At 37.8% G+C, this 20,226-nt stretch overlaps 1 pseudogene; it reads left to right on the top strand.

Annotated features, from left to right (window-relative positions):
• Positions 1 to 16,240: 16,240 nt before the first annotated feature.
• LOC114107385 (EKC/KEOPS complex subunit TPRKB-like) lies at positions 16,241 to 17,805 on the top strand (annotated as a pseudogene).
• The last annotated feature ends 2,421 nt before the right edge of the window (positions 17,806 to 20,226 follow it).

Below are 20,226 nucleotides of genomic sequence, written 5' to 3' on the forward strand. Positions count from 1 at the left end.
AAGAAAAGGAGAAGATTTAAATGCATATTGCTAAGTGAAAGAAGCCAAATTGGAAAGGCTACCTAAAATGACTTCAACCACATGACATTCTGGGAAAGGAAAAGCTATATATGAAGATAGTCAAAAGATTAATGAAGGGGTTTGGGATGTAGCTCAGTGGTAGAGCATTTGCTTAGCATGTGTAATTGCAGCTCTGGGTTCCATTTGCAGTAAAATAAATAAATAAAAATTAAAAATGAGGAAGAAGAAATGAAAAAGTAAAATATAGAGGACTTTTTAGGACAGTGAAACTGGATCAAAAGCCTAAATGATACTATGATGTGGATACATGTCAGTACATATCTGCCAAACCGCATAGATGTACCAAAAAAAAAAAAAAAAAAACAAACCAAGAGTGCATCCTAATGTAAACTGTGGCTCTTGGGTGATGATGTTGTGCCAACACTTCATGGATTACAACAAAGTACTATCTTGGTAGAGGATGGTGATATTAGGGGAGGCTATGTGAACCTCAAAATGCTCTAAAAATAAAATCTATATTTTAAAAATTTTGTATAAAATGCAGAAGACACAGAACAGTCAAAATAATCTTGAGAACTAACATTGAAAAACTCATACTTACCAATTCTACAATTAAAACAAAGCTACAAAAGTCAAGACAGTATGGTGCTGACAGAATAGAATTAAAAGTCCAGAGATAAAATCCTCACATTTATGGTCAATTGATTTTGACAAGGGTGCCAAGACAAACAGGCAAAGAATGGTGTGTTCAAAGAATGGCCAGTACTGGAATAACTGGATACCCACAAGCAAAACAATGAAGTCTAGCCTTACACTATATACAAAAACTTAAAATGGATCAAAAGCCTAAATGCAAGAGCTAACACTAAAACTGAAAGGCCAAGGTTCGTCGTCGGAGATTAAAATGCACACACACAGATAGCAGTGACAAAGATGAAGCACTTTACTGCAAGCTGGTTCTAGCTTATATAGAAAGTGAGAGTTATCTTAAACCAGGAAGCTCCCGGGGTCAATCATAGTAAAGGTCAGGTCATCACCTATGGTGCACACACGTCCGCCCTGCATAAGATTCATGGGGGACACGAACTGTCCACGAGCGCGGAAGATGGGAGGACCAATTAGAAAATTTTCAAAACAACTTGTTATCCACCCACTGGCAACTTGCCTGCTGCCATGTTGCATTAGGGGCTCCTTATCTGAAAGGCCCGGGGAGTCCTAGCTGCCCACTGGCAATTTGCCCGCCGCCATGTCTGAAAGGCCCAGGGAGTTCTCAGGGAGACTCCCAACAAAAACTTTTGAAGAAAATATAATTGTAAAACTTGTGACCTTCATTAAGCAATGGTTTCTTAGACATGACAACAAAAACATAAACAACAAAGAAAAAATTAATTGGACATCACTTAAATAAATTTTTTTGTGATTCAAAGGATTTCATGAAGAAAGAGAGTAGATAACCTAGAGAATGAGAGAAAATCTATGTAATTTATATATCTGATAAGAATCTAGTATCCAACCAGGCAGGGTGGCACACATCTAAAATCCCAGTGACTCAGGAGGCTGAGGCAGGAAGATTACAAGTTTGAAACCTGACCCAGCAAATTAGTGAGGCCCTAAGCAACTTAGTGAGACCCTGTCTCAAATTAAAAAATAAAAAGGGCTGGGGATGTGGCTCAGTGTAAAACAACCCTGGATTCAATCCTCCCAAAGAAAAGAAGTATCTAGAGGGATCCAAGATGGCAGGCCAGAGAGAGGCAGCATTCTGTGTCACTCTGTGACCTGGGACTCAGGAAGTGAGCATACTGTTTCTCTGGAAGCGATATTCCTGCTTCCACACAGGAATCACGGCCACCGTGCCCATGCAGGCCTCAGCATCAGAGTAGGTCTCCCAACTACTCACACATGCAGGACTACTGGGTGCCCGAGCAGGACCATCGAGGGCATTAGCACCCGTGAAAAACTTTTGGCCACCAACCCGAACAGAAATCCCCAACGCAGCTCCCACGCAGGACACCTGACAGCTAAACACCCACAGAATCTCCAGCCACCACTCCTGTGTGGACCACCCCCATTAACCAACCTGGGGCTCCCCTGGTCTCCTCCATCTTGGGACTCTGCAGCAACGGAGATAGTCCCCTATGCACCTAGCTGACTGCACCAGGGAACTACACACAGGCTCTAGAGACAGCCACAACCACATGCTGCATGCCATACACCCAGTCTCTGAACTCATTTTCCAACACCATTGCCCAGCTCCCCCAACCCCACCCAACACCCCATTGCTGAAAGCAAATACCTCCATCTTGGGTCACCTTCATAACCATCTTTAGTGGGGGCAACCCCCAGTATGGAACTCCAGCTGGCCAGGTACCCAGTTTCTAACTGATCCCTCTCCCCAGCAGTCGCTAATGTGGCTCAGTGAGTGCCCAACAAGAAAACAGCTCTCAGCGGGACAGGTGCAGAGCATCCCCAAAGGGACACACAGAGAAAGGTCCCTATTCAGAAACAGTAAGGGAGAGGGTGAGTGTGATGCAGTTTAGAAACTGTTGAGACCTCTGATCAGAGCTAGAAAGAAAGACACATGAGCAATATGAAAAGACAAGGAAAGAAAGTGTCCCAAACAAATTAAGATACCACATTATTAGAATCCATGGCCAGCATGGAAGATGAAATAACAAAGAAGGTGTCCAGGATGTACGTAATTAAAATGTTCTGAGAATTAAAGGATGATATAAGAGAGCAAATACAGGCAGCAAACGATCATTTTGACAAAGATAAACAAATACAGAAATCAAAAGGTTACTTCAATAGGGAGATAGAGGTTCTTAAGAAAGACCAAACAGAAATCCTTGAAATAAAAGAAATAAAAAACCAAATTAAAAGTTCATTTGAAAGCATCACCAACATATTAGACCACTTGGAAGACAGGACCTCAGACAATGAAGACAAAATATATAATCTTGAAAAGAATATAGACTACAGAGTGAAAATGGTAAGAAACCATGATCCGAACATTCAAGAAATATGAGATAGCATAAAAAAAAATTTAAAGTTATTGGGATAGAGGAAGGCATAGAGTTCCAAAACAAAGGAATAAACACTCTATTCAATGAAATAATATCAGAAAAATTTCCAAACATGAAGAATGAGTTGGAAAACCAAATTCAAGAGGCTTACAGGACACCAAACTTACAAAATTACAACCGATCCACACTAAGGCACATTATAATGAAAATGCCTAACATACAGAATAAAGAGAGAACATTATTAATATTATTAAATAAAGAGAGAATATTAAAAGCCACAAGAGAAAGGAATCAGATTATATTTAGGGGGAAACCAATTAGTTTATGGGGAAACCAATTAGTTTATGTGCAGATTTTTCAACCCAGACCCTAAAAGCTAGAACATATATATATGGAATATCATATATCAAGTTTGAAAGAAGATGGATGCCAACCAAGAATCTTGTATCCAGCAAAACTAAGCTTTAGATTTGATGATGAAATAAAACCTTCCATGATAAAAGTTAAAAGAATTTACAGCTAGAAAGCCTGCACTACAAAACATCCTTGGCAAAATATTCTATGAAAAGAAAATTAAAAACAATGAAAATCAGCAGAGGGAAGTATTACACTAAAGGAAAAACTAATCAAAGGAAAACCAAGGCAAGTTAAATAACAAAAATGACTGGGAATACAAATCATGTCTCAATAATAACCCTGAATGTTAATGGCCTAAACTCATCAATCAAAAAATATTGACTGGCAGATTGGATTAAAAAAACATAGACCCAACAATATGCTGCCTCCAAGAGACTCATTGCATAGGAAAAGACATACATAGACTGAAGGTGAAAGGTTGAGAAAAATCATACCACTCACATGGACTGTAGAAGCAGGCAGGCATCTCCAGCCTCGTATCAAAGTAGACTTTAAGCTAAAGCTAATCAAAAGATATAAAGAAGGACCCTACATACTGCTCAAGGGAACCATACACCAACAAGACATGACAATTATAAATATATATGCCCCAAATAATGGAGCATCTATATTCATCAAACTCTATTCTAAAGTTTAAGAGTCAAATAAGCCACAACACAATAATTCTGGGTGACTTTAACACACCTCTTTCACCACTGGATAGATCTTCCAAACAAAAGCTGCACAAAGAAACTATAGAACTCAATAATACAATCAATAACTTAGACTAAAAAGACATATAATAGAATATTTCATCCTTCAACAAGCAAATACACTTTCTTCTCAGCAGCATATGGATCCTTCTCTAAAATACACCATATATTATGCCACAAAGCAACTCTTACCAAATACAAAAAAGTAGAGATACTACCCTGCATTCTATCACATCACAATGGAATGAAATTAGAAATCAATAATAAAATAAAAAATAAAACTACTCCAACACTTGGAGACTAAGTAACATGCTATTAATGAACAATGGGTTGCAAAAGACATCAAGGAGGAGATTAAAAAATTCTTAAAGGTAAATGAGAACACTGATACAACATATTGAAATTCTCTGGGACACTTTGAAGGCAGCACTAAGAGGAAAGTTCACTGCATGGAGTTCATTCCTTAAAAGAAGAAAAAGTCAACAAATAAATGACCTAACATTACATCCAAAGCCCTAGAAAAAAGAGAACAAATCAACACCAAAAGCAGTAGAAGACAGGAAATAACTAAAATCAGAAATGAAATTAAAACAAAAGAAACAATTGAAAAAATTGACAAAACAAAAAGTTGGTTCTTTGAAAAAAATAAATAAAATTGCCAAACACTTATCCATGCTAACAAAGGAGAAGGAGAGAGAACACTCAAATTACTAACATACGTGATGAAAAAGGAAATATCACAATAGACACTACAGAAATATAGAAGATAATTTGAAATTATTTTGAAAACTTGTACTCCAATAAAATAGAGAATCTTGAAGGCACTGACAAATGTCTAGAGTCATATGATTTGCCTAAATTGAATCAGGATGACATACACAATTGAGACAGATTAATTTCAAGCAATGAAATAGAAGATGCCATCAGAGCCTACCAATAAGAAAAGCCCAAGACCAGATAGATAAACAGCTGAGTTCTACAAGACCTATAAAGAAGAACTAATACCTATATTCTTCAAATTATTTTGTGAAATAGAAAAACAGGACTGGGGTTGTGGCTCAGTGGTAGAATGCTCACCTAGCATGCAACGAGGCACTGGGTTCGATTCTCAGCACCACATAAATGTAAAATAAAGATATGTGTCCACCTAAAGCTTAAGAATAAATATTAAAAAAAATAGAAAAACAGAGGGCACTTCCAAACTCATTCTATGAGGCCAATATCACCCTGATCCCAAAACCAGGCAAAGACACATCAAAGAAAGAAAACTTCAGACCAATATCTCTAATGAACATAGATGCAAAAATCTCAATAAAATTCTGGCAAATTGAATACAAAAACATATCAAAAATATAGTGCACCACAATCAAGTGGGGTTCATCCCAGAGATGCAAGGTTGTTCAACATATGTAAATCAATTAACATAACTCATCACATCAATAGACTTAAAGAATCATATGATCATCTCAATAGATGCAACAAAAGCATTCGACAAAATATAGCACCCCTTCATGTTCAAAACACTAGAAAAACTAGGGATAACAGGCACATATCTCAACATCATAAAAGCTATCTATGCTAAGCCCCAGGCCAACATCATTCTAAATGGAGAAAAATTGAAAGCAGTCCCTCTAAAAACTGGAACAAGACAGGGATGCCTTCTCTCACCACTTATATTTAACGTAGTTCTTAAAACACTGGCCAGAGTAATTAGACAGATGAAAGAAATTAAAGGGATACGGATAGGAAAAGAAGATCTCAAATTAGCACTATTTGCTGATGACATGATTCTAAACCTAAAAGACCCAAAAAATTCCACCAGAAAACTTCCAGAACTAGTAAATGAATTCAGCACAGTAGCAGGACACAAAATCAACACACTTAAATCAAAGGCATTTCTGTATATCAGTGACAAATCCTCTGAAAGGAAAACTACCTCCATTTACAATAGTCTCAAAATAAAATCAAATAAAATACTTGGGAATCAATGGAAGAGGTGAAAGACATCTACAATGAAAACTATAGAATTCTAAAGAAAAAAATTAGAGAAGACCTTAGAAGATAGAGAGACCTCCCTTGGTCTTGGATAGGCAGAATTAATATTGTCAAAATTACCATACTACCAAAAACACTATACAGATTTAATGCAATTCCAATCAAAATCCCCATGAAATTCCTCATAGAAACAGAAAAAGCAGTCATGAAATTTATCTGGGAAAATAAGAGACCCAGAATAGCTAAATCCATCCTTAGCAAGAAGAGTGAAGCAGGTGGCATCACTATATCAGACTTAAACTATACTACAGAGCAATAGTAACAAAAACAGCATGGTATTGGCACCAAAACAGACTGGTAGACCAATGGTACAGAATAGAAGACACAGAGACTAACTCACATAATTACAGTTATCTTATATTAGACAAAGGTGCCAAAGACATACATTGGAGAAAAGATAACCTCTTCAACAAACAGTGCTGGGAAAACTGGAAATCCATATACAACAAAATGAAATTAAACCCCTATCTCTCACCATGCACAAAACTCAAAGTGGATCAAGGACCTAGGAATTAAACCAGAGACACTGTGCCTATTAGAAGAAAAAGTAGGCCCAAATTTTCATCATGTCGGATTAGGCCCCAATTTCCTTAATAAGACTCCTATTGCAAGAATTAAAATCAAGAATCAATACATGGGATGGATTCAAACTAAAAAGCTTCTTTTGAGCAAAATAAACAATCAGTGAGTGAATAGAGAGCCTACATCTTGGGAGAAAATTTTTACCACTTGCACATCAGAGCACTAATCTCTAGGATATATAAAGAACTCAAAAAGCTAAACATCAAAAAAAACAAATAGCCCAATCAATAAATGGGCCAAGGAACTGAACAGACACCTCTCAGAAGATGATATACAATCGATCAATAAATATATGAAAAAAAAGTTCAACATCTCCAGCATTTAGAGAAATGCAAATCAAAACTACTCTAAGATTTCATCTCACTCTAGTCAAAATGGCAGCTATTAAGAATACAAACAATAATAAGTGTTAGCGATGATGTGGGGAAATTGGCACACTCATACATTGCTGATGGGATTGCAAATTGCAATTAATTGCAGCCAATATGGAAAGCAGTATGGAGATTCCTTGGAAAGCTGGGAATGGAACCACCATTTGACCCAGCTGTCCCACTCCTTGGTCTATACCCAAAGGACTTAAATCAGTGTACTACAGGGACACAGCCACATCAATATTTATAGCAGCACAATTCACAATAGCTAAACTGTGGAACCAACCTAGATGCCCTTCAGTAGATGAATGGATAAAGAAAATGTGGTATATATTTACACAATGGAATGTTACTCAGCAATAAAAGAGAATAAAATCATGGCATTTGGGGCTGGGGTTGTGGCTCAGTGGCAGATTGCTTGCCTAGCATGTGTGAGGCACTGGGTTCAATTCTCAGCACCACATATAAATAATAAACAAAATAAAAGTCCATAAACAACTGAAAAATATTTTTTTAAAAATCGTGGAATTTGCAGTAAATATAGGGAGTTGGAGAATATAATACTAAGTGAAGTTAGCCAATTCCAAAAAACCAAATGCCGAATGTTTTCTCTGATATAAGGAAACTGATTTATAATGGGATTGGGAGGCGGGGCATGGGAGGATTAGACGAACTCTAGAAAGGGCAAAGGGGTGGGAGGAGAAGGAAGGGGGCAAGGGGGTAAAAAAAGATGGTGGAATAAGATGGATATCATTACCCTAAGTACATGTATGAAGGCACATATGGTGCGAATACACTTTGTATACAATCAGATATGAAAAATTGTGCTCTATATGTGTAATATGAATTATAATGCATTCTTTTGTCATATGTAATAAATTAGAATAAAAAATAAAAAAGAAGAATCTAGTATACAGAATGAATAAAGAACTTTTACAACTCAGTAATTTAAAAAAAAAAAGATATTTATTTATTTATTTGTACTGGGGATTGAACTCAGGGACTTGAGCCTGCTAGGCAGGTGCTTTACCACTGAGCTATATCCCCAGTCCATGTTACAGTTTTTAGGCAAGTGCTCTACCGCTGAGCCACAACCCCAGCCCAGTGTTAGAGCTTTTAAAATGTGTAAATGATAGATTTTTAGGACAGTGAAAATACTCTGTGTAGTACTATAATGGCAGATGCAAAAAAAAAAAAAAAAGAACACATATAAATAAATGTATGGAATGTACACTACCAAGAGTGAACCCCAGTTATGAATTTTATGTGATTATGGTGTCATTAATTGTGACAAGTATACCACTCTGGTGGGGATGCTGATAATAGGGAGGCTATGCATGTGTGTGGCACAAGGGATATAAGAGATACATAGGAAATCTCCATATCTTCCTCTCAGTTTTGCTGTGAATCTAAAACTACTCTAAAAATATAGACTCTTAAAAAAAAAGACAACCAATCTGAATAGACATGCTCCTAAGAACATATATAAAAGTATATAAAAGGTCAATAAGGGGTTGGAGTTGTAGCTCAGTGGAAGAGTGCTTGCCTAGCATGTGTGAGGCACTGGGTACATTTCATATATATATATATATATATATATATATATATATATAATATTTTGAAAAATTAAATAAATAAATAAAAGGTCAATAAACTCATGGAAAGATGCTCAACATCATTAGTCATCAGGGAAATATAAATCAAAACCAGAGCCAGACATGGTGGTGCACACCTGTAATCCCAGCAGCTTGGGAGGCCAAGGCAAGAGGATCTTGAGTTCAAAGCAGCCTCAGCAATTCAACAAGGCTCTAAACAACTTAGTGAGACCCTGTCTTAAAATAAAATATAAAAAGGGTTGGGGATGTGGCTCAGTGGTTAAGCACCCCTGGGTTCAATACCTGATGCCAAAAACAAAAACCTCACAATGAGCTACTACTTCATACTTAGTAGGATGGTGATAATCAAAAAGACAGTGTTGCCAGGTGCAGTGGTGCACACCTGTAATCCCAGGGGCTTAGGAGGCTGAGGCAGGAGGATCATGAATTCAAAGCCAACCTCAGCAATTTAGCAAGGTCCTAACCAACTCAGTGAGACGCTGTCTCTAAATAAAATACAAAAAAGGGCTGGGGATGTGGCTCAGCGGTTAAGCACCACTGGGTTCAATCCCTGGTACCCCATCCCCCCCCCAAAAGAGGGCAGAATTGGCTAAGATATAGAGAAATCAAAATCCTTATTCCCTGCTACTGGGATTGTAAAATGGCTCAGTCACTTTGGAAAAGAATCTGGCAGTTCTTTCAAAGGTTAACAGAGTAGCCACATGACCAATTGAGTAACCATTATGAGCAAGTCCACTCCTGTTATAGTTTGGATATGAAGTGTCCCCAAAGACTTATGTGTTGAAAGCTTAGTCCCCAGTGCAACAATGTTCAGATATGATTTTTTTTTTTTTAGGAAATAATTGGAGCATGAAGACACTAACCTCATCTACTTGATGGATTAAAAATTTCAGTGGACTATTGGGAGGTGGTGGAAACTATAGGAGGGGGCCATGTTGAGGGATGTGAGTCCTTGGGGGGTATGCTCTTGGGGACTATATCTTGTCCCCAACCCCTCTCTCTGTTTTCCAGCTGCTGTGAGTCCGGCAGCTTTCCTCCACCATGCCCTTCTCCCACCATATCCTGCCTTGCCTCAGGCCCAAAGCAATGCAGCTGGCTGACCATGGACTGAAACTGAATCAAAATAAATCTTTCCTACTTTAAGTTGTTCTGCTCAAGTATTTTGGTCACAAAGATGAAAAACCGACAGACACAACTCTTAAGCAAATACCTAAGAGAAATTAAAACATATATCCACACAAAAACTTGTCCCTGAATGTTTGTAGCAATATTATTCAGAATAGCCAAATGTGGAAGCAACTGAAATGTTCATCAATTGATGAATAGACAGTCAAAACGCGGCATATCCAAACAACAGAATATTATTATTTTTTTGTTTTTGTTTATTTATTATATTTTCTAAGGTTACACCATATTTGACACTTATTCAGAATATTATTTAGCAATAAAAATGAATGGAGTTATTGATACTAGTTACAACATGGATGCAAAATAAAAGAAGCCAATCATACAAGGTTACATACTCTGTTGCTCTATTTATATGAAATGTCCACAATAGGCAAGTCTATAATAGAAAGTAGATTTGTGGTTACCCAGAGTTCAGTTTGGGGGGAAATGGGGATTGACTGCTAATGGGTAAGTGGCAGATATCCTTACATTTTACCTTACTCCTAAATACTTTAGCATGTGTCCTCTAAGGATACTCTCCTAAAACCCACAACACAATTATCTACCTAGGAAAATGAACAATTCAATGTATCAACTAATATAGTATATTCATATTTCTCTAATAATCCTAGAAGTATATATTTTATATATTTTTTTTAGTTGTCAATGGGCCTTTATTTATTTATTCATATGTGGTGCTGAGAAACAAACCCAGTGCCTCACACATGCTGGGCAGGCACTTTACCACTGAGCTACAACCCCAGCCCTAGAAGTGTCTTTTTTTTTTTTTCCCAGTACTAAGATTGAACCCAGAGGCACTGGACTATATCCCCAACTCTCTTCAAAATTTTTATTTTGAGACAGGGTTTTGCTAAGTTGCCAAAGCTGGCTTTGAATTTGTGATCCTTCTGCATCAGCCTCCCAGGTTGCTGGAATTACAGGTGTGTGCTACCATGCCTGGCTTGTCTTTCTTTTTTTAAATCATCAGTGTATGCTGATTTCCCCATGAACCCCCAACTTCATGGGGTTTATTTCTCACCTTCCCCTTTTATTTTTATTTATTTTTGTTTATTTCTCTTTTATTTATTTATTTTTGTTTATTTCTCTTTCTTCCCCCACAATGAAAATTCTGATTCCTATTCATACCAATATTTTTACTTATTGTTCTATCCTGTAATACACAGAAAAGAAGTGTTTCTCAACTACAACACCAACAACAAGCCCATGAAATAAAATTAAAGATTTATTTATTTATAAATACTTTTTTAGTTGTAGATGGACACAATACTTTTATTTTATTTATTATTTATGTGGTGGCAGGGATCGAACCCAGTGCCTCATGCATACTAGGCAAGCACTCTACCACTGAACCACAACCCCAGCCACCCCCCCCGAAAGATTTATTTTTATTTGTCATTGTCCTTAGAACTTTTATTATTAAGGATGCAGTCAGTGTGCTATGTTCAAAAGTAACTTGAATTGTGTTTTCTGTGTGTTTCACAGATCAACTTCCCATAAGAAACTTCTCAAAGAGACCACAAAGGCTATGGATTAAACTAATAAGATTTGGCAATCATGAGGATCAAACGTTGTGTTTCGTTTGTAACTCTTATGTTCTTCAGTTCCAAGAATGTATGTCTTGTAAAATTTTGTACATATTTTTATAGCAGAATCACAGAAAATCCTTGGGTTTCGATCGATAACATGAATTAACAATTTATAACTCTTATCCTGTCACTCTTCCTTTAAGTTGTTCAGCAATTTTAAAAGCAATCACAAAGCTGGACATGGTGGCACATACCTGTGATCCCAGTGACTCAGGAGCTGAAGCAGGAAGATCACGAGTTTGAGGTCAACCTCAGCAATTTAGCAGTTCAGTGAGACCCTGTCTCAAAAAAAAAAGACTGGGGATGTAGTTCAATGGTAAAGCACCCCTGGGTTAAATCCTCAGTACCAAAAACAAACAAACAAAACAGCAGTATCATTACCTTCCCTTTTTTTTTTTTTTTTTTTTTGGCAGAGCGGGGCGGTACTCAGGGGCACTTGACCACTGAGCTGCATCCCTAACCCTATTTTTGTATTTTATTTAGGGACAGGGTCTCACTGAATTGCTTAGCTCCTTGCCAAATTGAGGCTGGCTTTGAATTTGTAATCCTCCTGCCTCAGCCTCCCGAGCCGCTGGGATTACAAGCATGCACCACTGTGCCCAGCACCTCCACAGTTCTTGAATCTAGCCTATCCTTTATGTGGCAAGAGCATCGGAAGCAAAAAGTCTTGTTTTCAATTGTCACATCAATAGAGGTGATCAGAGATGAGATTTAAACAGCTATTTGGTCCTATTTGCCATGGGCTGTGAACATCTTCCTCCTAATGTTAGCTGGATTCTTCTTGTCTTCCTCCCAGTCAGTCCAATTGACCAGTGCCCACCTGCTCTCCACCACTCCACCCCACCTTCCCTGAGGATCTATGGCCTACGATGATCCCTGATAAAAATCTCTCTGTTAGTTAACTTCTTGAAATAATATTTAATGGATGGTTTACAGATTAATGGGAAAAACAAGCAAGAATGAAGAGGAGTTATGCAGACAATACTACAATCAAAATAGAATCACTGAGCCAATCTTCTGAGCTGCTGCTACTGCTGCCACTAAACACAGGAACCACAGCTTGCACTGTTATCTTCCCTGGTATTTAACACTGGATCCAAGGGTTGGCAACACAGACACCATTGTGCCTGCCAACTTGATGCTGCTGCCACTGACACCAAGAAGAAATCTCCACTGTCCTTGTTTCTCTGTGTCAGTAGTTTCAAATTCAAAATCCCCAGATAAGTGCATCTGATTGGCAAGAGTCTAAGTCAAGGGCCAACATCCCATTTGGCAGAGAAGGTAGAATACTAGGTTTCTCTTCGTTTCAACTTCTCTTCTAGGAGGCAAAGAATCCCTCAATTAGGAAGGGTGTTCAAAATCTGGTCATCAATAATTACAAGTTTCCATTACACATATGACACTCTGGCAAATGCCATAGGATGAAGGGAGATATACAAACTTAGTTTCAGCAATATCATATTTAATACATATAGCACAGTATCCATTTTATAACAGGCACTAAATAAATAATACTTTTGTATTTAGTATCAATATCTTTATAATCATGGTCATCATTATTCCCCCAAATAATGTGACTTTTCTCCTTCTCCCATGCAGAAGTGAAGTCTAGTTTTCAAACCCTTTTAATCCAGTTGACCTCTCAACTTGCTTTGACCAACAGAATGAGGTTGAAGTGATATTATTTGAATTCTGAAGCTTCAAGAGACATTTGCAGCCCCGTGCAATGGCTCAAGCCTGTAATCCCAATGATGCAGGAGGCTGAGGCAGGAGGATCACAAGTTCAAGACCAGTGTCAGCAATTTAATGAGGCCAGAAGGAATGTTGTGAAACCCTGTCTCAAAATAAAAAATAAAAAGGGCTGGGGATGTGGCTCTGTAGTTAAGTGCCCCTGGGTTCAAACCCCAGTGCGAGAGAGAGAGAGAGAGAGAGAGAGAAGAAGAAGAAGAAGAAGAAGAAGAAGAAGAAGGAGGAGGAGGAGGAGGAGGAGGAGGAGGAGGGGGGGGGGAGAGAGACAGAGAGAGAGAGAGAGAGAGAGAGAGAGAGAGAGAGAGAGAGATTGATTTGCATCATCCGGAGATTCCAGCTGACAACAAGTACCAATCCTGAGATATCTGAGTAATGTCATCTTGGACCTTCCCACCTTCAACAGAACATGGCAGCATGACTAAGCTTAGGCGAAAGTAGCATGGAGAGCTGAGAATATTGCTCAGTGGTAGAGTGCTTGCCTTACATGCACAAGGCCCTGGGTTCAATTCCTAGCACCTTAAGATAAAAAAGGAAAAAAAAAAAGCATCATGGAAACTGCCTATGAGATCTATAGAATCTCAAAAAATAATAAATTCTTCACATCTCTCTCTTACCCCCATATTTTACCAATTTAGTTTTTTACCCTAAGCAACTTGGCAAGACCCTGTCTCAGAATAAAAAGAGCTGGGAATGTGGCTCAGTGCTTAAGCACCCTTGGGTTCAATCCTCAGTACCAAAAGGAAAAAAAAAAAAGCCACTATGCTATTTAAATCTGTGTTTTATATTATGTAGGCTATTCTGCATAAATGAAAAATACACATATTTTAAATAAGTTTAAAATAATATTTTGATTTTTTTCTCATTGGTTTACTCAAGCAAATTACCTCAAATGGAAACTAAGGTTTTTTTTATTTTTTGTTTTTTGTTTTTTGGTACCAGGGATTGAATCCAGGGGTGCTTTTCCACTGAGCCACATCTCCAGCCCCTTTTTTACTTTTTATTTTGAGATAGGGTCTCATTAATTGCTTTGGGCTCGAACTTGTGATCATCCTGTCTCAGCTAAGTTGCTGGGATGACAAGTGTGTGTCATCGTGTCCAGCCAAACAAAGTCTTTTGAATTGTCTGTACCTATCACTTCTGATCTAAAACATTCCATTTAATATAAAGAGTCATATCCAATTCAGGCTCTGCTATAATTTGGGGAATTTTTTTGTTTTGTTTTTGTTTTTGAACTGGGGATTGGACCCAGAGGCACTCTACCGCTGAGCTACATCCTCAGTCTCACTAAATTGCCCAGGCTGGCCTCAAACTTATGGTCCTCCTGCCTCTGGAGTAACTGGGACTTCAGGTGTGCACCAAAACACCCAACCACAGTTTGGATTCTCAATGAAGCCCAAAGGATCATGTGTTAAAGGCTTGGTCCCCAGGGTAGCATTGTTGGCAAGTGGTAGAAATTTCAGGAAGTGGGGCCTCATGGAAGACTTTTAGGTCATTGGAGGTATACCCTCAAAGGGATTATGGAACCCTGGCTTCTTCCTCTCTCTTTTTGCTCCTTGACTCATGATTTGACCATATTCCTGCCATAATATATTACCTCACAGTAGGCCTAAAGGAATAGGGTCAACTGATCATTGGCTGTAATCTCCAATGAATCCCCACAGAAAATGGTTTAGTCTATGTATAAACCGAATTGTTATCTCCAAATTCCAATCTATCTTACCCTGACAGTCTCAGCCTCTTAGCTAATTTTATAGGTTGTGAAGGCCAGGAGCGGTGGCGCACACCTGTAATCCCAACATTTTAAGAGGGATTAAGGCAGGAGGATCAAGAGTTCAAAGCCAGCCTCACAGTGGTGAGGCACTAAGCAACTCAGCGAGACCCTGTCTCTAAATAATATATAAAAATGGGGCCGGGGATGTGTCTCAGTGGTGCCCCCTAGTTCAATCCCCTGTACCCCACTCCCCCCAAAAAAGGTTGTGATGATTGTTAAAATCTCAAGCCACCTCATTCAAGGTAGTAAGTTCCACCCCTCCTAAATCATAGTGTATTAATTACTGTAAATATTCTTTTAACTAACATCACCTAAATCTTAAAATGTTAGTGGCTTAACATGAATACAATCCAGTATGGGTTAGGAACACGGAGAAGACTGACTGCTCCATTCAGCCATTCAGGGACCCAAGCTCCTTCCATCAAACAGCTCAGTCTCCTCTGCTGGATTCTTTCTGCATTTTGTCAGCAAAAGGAAAGAGGAAGCACTGGGGGATAGATAGCATAGGAGGATTTTCAGGGACTTGGAAATGGTAGGGACCACTTTCTTACCCATCTTACTGACCAACTACAGGGATATGGTCCCACACATCTAAAGGAATGCAAAGAAGAGAACAGGGGGCCAGGTTTGTGGCTTAGTAGTACAGCACTTGCCTAGCATGTATAAGGCACTGGGTTCGATCCTCGGTACCACATAAAAATATAACAAATAAATAAAGGTATTGTGTCCATCTGCAACTAAAAAAATTTTTAAAAAAAGAACAGGGGTATTATTACAAAACAAATTACTCCCAAATTTGTGGCTTAATATGGTATTATTCTCTCAATTTCTGAAGGTCAGGAATTTGAAAGATATTTTACATTGGAGTCCCATGATTTTGCAGTCATATATTGAACAGGACTCCAATTATCTGAAGAAAGGTTTGACTGGGGCTGGGAAATCTACTCCCAAAGTAGTTTATTCACACAGCTCACATTATTGCTAGCTGTTGGCAGGCCTCGTTGTCTCTCAACATAGGCCTTTCCAGTGGGCTGCTATGTCCTCAGCCATAGCAGATGGCATTCCTCAAAGTGAGTCTGTTAGGGATACCATAACAAAACACCAAAGACTAGGTGGCTTATAAATAATAGTAAATTTATTTCTCAGTTTTGGAGACTGGGAAATCCAAGATGCGAGGCATTGGCAGATTCAGTGTCTGGTGAGGACCCACTTCCTAACATTGGGTCTCCTTTTGGGTCCTCACATGGTAAAAGGGGAGAGGGAAATCTCAGTCTGTCTTCATAAAAGCACAATATTTCTTATCACCTAGTCACCTACCAAAGGCCCAGTCTCCCCATACTATCACTGGAGGTTATGAATTTTGGGAGGTTCATTCTAGCAAGCAATCCTAGAGACCATGGTGTAAGCCAGAATGACCTACATTACCTAGCCTCAGAAATCATACCCTGTCACTTCTAACATGTTATTGGTCCCCCAAACCAGCTCTGGTTCATTAGGAGATTATGCAAAGATCCTAGAAGTAAGGATACCTAATGGGCTATCTTGGAAGACTGGCTATCACATGAAGTTTGGTGTACATCTGCCACAGGATAATGTAAGGTAGAGACAGGTCATGGACCAAATCAGCAAGATAAGTTAGTGGTTGTTCACCTGACTTAACACTGGCTTGACTAAAGCAGTGGGAAACACAATATACCTGAAGAAAGTGGACTGAACCCTCTTTTACAAATGTTTCACATTTCATTTTGTACAATGCTACAGATTCCTCCAAAATTTTACTCCAGACCTTCTCCCAGTATGAAATATAAGACCATAAAAATACTAGGGGAAAAAAGAATATATATATATATATATATATATATATATATATATATATATATATAAAATTATATATTATTTCAATTGTGATATATTCTTTTTTTTTTTTAAATCAAATTCCAGGCAGACCAGGACCAGTCAGGTGACCCTTCTGTTACTTAAAGATACAAAAAATGCTGGAGACTTGAGAAAAAAGGCCATGGAAGGCATCATTGATGGCACATCAATACAATAATACAATGGCTGTTGATCCATTTCAGATACTTGTGGCAACAAACAAAGCAGTTCACCTCTACAATCTGAGAAAATTGAAGATAATTCTTTTTTTAATTTTTTTTTTGTTGTTGTTGTTGATAGACTTTTATGTGGTGTTGAGGATCAAACCCAGTGCCTCACAAATGCCAGGCAAGTGTGCTATCACTGAGCCACAGCCTCAGCCCAAGATGAGACTCTTATCTACTGAAATTATTTTCAACCTTTCTCCAAATAATATTTCAGACTTTAAAAAAAAAAAATTGCGGGGCTCGGGATATGGCTCAAGTGGTAGCACACTTGCCTAGCATGCGTGAGGCACTGGGTTTGATTCTCAGAACCACATAAAAATGAAATAAAGATATTGTGTCCACCTAAAAAACTAAAAAATAAATATTTAAAAAGAACATGAAACCTTAAAAAGAAAAAAAACTTGGTATCTTAGCAAATGATACTTCAATTTTAATTGCTTACATTGAAGAGGCAGAAAAACAAGTAAATAAAAAATACCTAATATCTCAAGTAGAAGATCACCAGATTTCTTTGAAAAATCTTCCTGAAATAACAAATATTTCTGAAGTCAAAAAGATATATAAGCTGTCTTCACAAGATTGGGACATTATTGGATAGTATTATTAGAATGTCAACATAAGATGTGGTATAAAATGTTAAAAATATTTTTTTTAATATTTCTTTTTTTATTTGTAATTGGACACAATATCTTCATTTACTTATTTTTATGTGGTGCTGTGGATCGAAACCAGGGCCTCACCCGTGCAAGGAGAGTGCTCTACCGCTGAGCCACAGTCTCAGCCCCAAATGTTAAAAATATTAACAGAAATTTTCAACATTAAAGAAAACATTGAGGGGGCTGGGGTTGTGACTCAGCAGAACAGCGCTCGCCTAGCGCATGTGAGGCCCTGGGTGAGATCCTCAACACCATATAAAATAAATAAACAAACAAAGGTACTGTGTATAACTAAAAGAAATAAATATTAAAAAAAAGAAAAACGAAACATTGATTTTTCTTTCCTGATTATAAAATTAATATATGTTCATTCAGAAAATTTTTTTCACGAGACTAGGGATTGAATCCTGGGCCTTGTGCATGCTAGGCAAGTGCTCCACCACTGAGCTATTCTTCCAGCCCTACAAAAAATATTTTAAATCATAAAATGAGATTTAAAAAAAAAAAAAAAAACTCCTAATCCTACCATTTTTACTCATGTTAGTTTTTATTTTTGTTGTCTTCCAGTCTACCATTTGCATTTAAACATTTTATTTTCATAATTGAAATAAAAATTGCCAACAGTTATTGAAAAAGGAATTCCAGGTAGTAGATTGATTTTATTAAGTTATTGCAATTCTGTGTTTGGGGGAGTAGGGAGTGCTAGCGATTGAAACTAGGGCTTTGTGCATGCTAGACAAGCACTCTATCAACTGAGCTATAGCCCTAGCCCTGAAGAATATTATTTTTGTTTTGGTACCAGGAATTGAACCTAGTGGCACTTAACCACTGAGCCACATCCCAGTCCTTTTTTTGTATATTATTCTGAGATAAAGTCTTTCTAAATTACTTAAGGCCTTGCTAAGTTGCTGAGGTTGGCTTTGAACTCACAATCCTACTGCCTCAGGCTCCTGAGCTGCTGGCCAGGTGTATAACACTGGACTTGGCAAGAATAATTTTTATAAATCCCACCCCAGTGGGAAAAGCTTGTGAAATGAATTTGAAAATTAATGCATTAAATGTGCCAATATTTTAAACACCATAAACAAAATAAGGAGACAAACTGAGGAAAAGTTACTTGTTAACAGTATACATGAAGGGTTAATTTCCCTAAACCCTCACCCACAAAAAAAAAAAAAAAAAAGTTTAAAAATCACTAAGGAGGGCTGGGATTGTGGCTCAGCGGTAGAGTGCTTGCCTAGCACGCACAAGGCCCTGGGTTCGATCCTTAGCACCACACAAAAATAAATGAATGGAATAAAGGCATTGAGTGCAACTAAAAAAAAAAAAAAAAAAAACACTAAGAAAAATTTTAAATGGCTTTCCATTAAATGTGTAAAGCCAGGCATGTGGCCCAAGTCTATAATTCCAGCAACTTGGGAGGCTGAGACAGGAAGACTGTAAGTTCTAGGCCAGCCTCAGCAGCTTGGTGAGCCCTTATAACTTAGTGAGACTGTCTCAAAAAAATAAAAAGGGCTAGAGATTTAGCTCAGTGGTAAAGTGGCCCTCAGTTCAATCCCCAGTGCCAAAAATATTAAATAAAAATGTTAATATTTTTTTAAAAGTAAACGTGTCAAAACCCTACTAAACCAATTTTTTAGAGTTAACAGAAGGACTGTATAAGCCTAAAGAGAATGGGAGAAGAGACAAAAGCAGATATCATCTCAAATTTTGGAAGCTATAAAGTACCCACATGAAGCAGTTATTTACTTTACAGAAACTTAGAAAGCGTATAGTGCCTGGAAAGACAAAAAAACAGGTTTGGGTATCAGTCTATATTAAGAACTCAGACCTTAAGTTTCCCTCCCTACCTCCATATAACCAGGTTCATGCACAACTTTTATTTTTGCTAATGTGACCATACATATTTAAAATAATGGGTTTTATTTGGAAAAGCTAATTCTAAGTAAAATATTTTCAAGTCTTTAAAATAAACATTCAGATAGCGTTTAAACAGCAAGGAAATATCAATATCTGATTTTACACAGTCATCAAAAATTCTATGACAAACCTACTTTCATCCTTTCCAAATTATCTCAAGACCAGGGGAAACATGTGGACTGAATATATTGTTCATAGACCCCAAACTGCCACCTTCTGGATCAATCATGTCATTACTCTTATGGTCTTAGAGAATGAGAATTAGATTAGAAATCTTCTCCTGGACCAATACTTTAGCCTGAAAGAATTATTTCAAAGCCAAATTTGTGAACTCTTGTGATTTGTCTTCAAAGACTAATCACACCATTATAACAATGCAGTATTCAAATGCTGTGTCCTCCTGGGGAAGCAAATATAAGAAATATGAACTAGGGGTACAGCTCAGTGATGGAGCACTTCCTAACACTTGCCAAGCTC

This window comes from Marmota flaviventris, chromosome 5 (assembly GCF_047511675.1).
Source record: "Marmota flaviventris isolate mMarFla1 chromosome 5, mMarFla1.hap1, whole genome shotgun sequence".
Taxonomy (NCBI): Eukaryota; Metazoa; Chordata; class Mammalia; order Rodentia; family Sciuridae; genus Marmota; species Marmota flaviventris.